Source organism: Borostomias antarcticus, assembly GCF_949987555.1.
Source record: "Borostomias antarcticus genome assembly, chromosome: 21".
NCBI classification, from domain to species: domain Eukaryota; kingdom Metazoa; phylum Chordata; class Actinopteri; order Stomiiformes; family Stomiidae; genus Borostomias; species Borostomias antarcticus.
This window is the reverse complement of record NC_140254.1, coordinates 13702685-13704811: the sequence shown is the minus strand read 5'-3', so window position 1 is coordinate 13704811 and position 2127 is coordinate 13702685.

Genomic DNA, 2127 nt, shown 5'->3' with positions numbered 1-2127 from the left:
CCCCCCCAGTAGGAAGGACGCACGCCACGGACCGCCATTTCCGACCACGGCTTTCCCTCGAGCGGGTCTTTACACATCGTGGGAAATAAAACACTCCTCGGCTCGTTCTCGATGTTATTCCATCGAGTGTAAAAAAAAGAATAATTTTTGGAGACAGAGGAGGACGGAGAGAGAGAGATTGCAGGCGAGGTCGGTGCGCTCGGGTCACACATGTCCAGCACATTCGGTTCAAATCCCCGTCTCTCTCTCCCGCTTGATTTTCATCTGCATCTGGGTTCAAGCGCCCTGGTTTATGTGGAAAGTCACGCTGATCTCTGCACCGTCTCCTCTTTTAATGCGACGGCCAGATTTCTCACTATTTGGTCAGGCGGACCCAAGCCGTGCCGGGTGTGTGTGTGTGTGTGGGGGGGGGGGTTCTGCGCCCGGGCTCGCCTGAAACCCGACGACTCGCACTGGGAGAGCGCGAACTTTGGCTTAGTGAGTTGACACGGTCCAGGCATTATACTGGAGGCTGTGTGTTTGAGAGATGCTTTATTTGTGGGTCTCGTCTTCATGTTTCACCTGTTGCGTGTGTGCTGTCTGTATCTCTCCTTCTGGTGCACGCACGCACGCACACACACACACACACACATTCTGTCATGCATCCACACACACATGTGCGCGCACACACGCACAGGCACACATTCTCACACCCACACACCTACCCACACACCTACCCACACAAACACACACACACACACACACACAGTCCAGTCTTGGCAGTCCCTCGCGGTGATATCCCGTCCAGTCCAGCTGGTGTGCAGCCGGCAGGCAGACCCAGCGCTCTGGAAGGGAAGCCTGGTTTGATTTGAGTCCAGGGCAAACCAGGACTCTCACATTCCTGCTTTTCAATAAGAATTATCATATTCGTTATTGCCTGGGAGACTGATATAAATGTATGCTTACATATGTGCGTTTGGAGGAAAAGACATGGAATAATGAAAGGCTTAGGTGAGGCACCGCTCACCCCCGGGGCCAAACGGTGTCAAATTAAACATGACACTTTTTTTTTCTTTCTTTCTTTCTCTCTCTCTCTCTCTCTCTCTCTCTCTCCTCTCTCTCCTCTCTCTCCTCTCTCTCTCTCTCTCTCCTCTCTCTCTCTCTCTCTCCTCTCTCTCTCTCTCTCTCTCTCTCTCCTCTCTCTCTCTCTCTCTCTCTCTTCCTTTTCAATCTTGGAGCGATTGGTTCCAAGTTGGAAAGTTCTGCTTGAGTTACATAAACTCCACCTAGAGCAACACAGAGGTCAGGAGAGAGAGAGAAATGAGAGAGGGAGAAAGCAGAGGAAAGAGAGAGAGAGAGAGAGAGAGAGAGAGAGAGAGGAGAGGAAAGAGAGAGAGAGGGGAGAGGAAAGAGAGGGAGGGATAGAGGGAACAGAAAGAGAGAGAGAGGAAAGGATGACAGGAAAGAGAGAGGGAGGAGAGGAAAGAGAGGGAGAGAGGAAAGGAGGGGAGGAACGAGAGGGAGGGGAGAGGAGAGCAAAGAAAGGGGGAGGGAGAGACCGAGACACAGAGGAAGAAAACAACCCAAAGCAAAGAGTGGAGGAATAAAGTGAGAGAGGAGAGTGGGGTGGGATGGAAAGGTGGGGGGTTCAGGGTAAAACCTGTATCATCCCAGACCTTCCGGAGAGCCCTCTTCATAGGGAGGAAGAACAAAAGATCAGCTGGAAATTGGAAGCAGAGGGAGGGCAGCTTAGAAGCTCGCATCCAGAAATCCATGGAAGAAAGAGACGAGGGGAAAATAAAAGTCCAGGGCCTCAGCAGAGCTGGGCTCACCAAACCCGGGCCCCTCTCTCTCTCTCTCTCTTTCTCTCTCTCTCACACCTCTGGTACTGGCGGAGGCTTGCCCTTCTCCAGGACGACTGAGGCATGGCTCTCTCTCCCTGCCGTAATCGCTGGGGCCTGGCGCACGCAGGAGAAGCCCTTTGAAAGTTAGGGCGCAGGATATTGCGCCGGTTTCATCTGGAGGCACAGATATTTAGGACGATAAAGATACTATTGCTTTTTATTTTTACGCCATTTGCCGTTATGCGATGGGAGGATGATATCGTGTTCTACCGTATTTAGATCACAGACGAACATGATGAGGCGC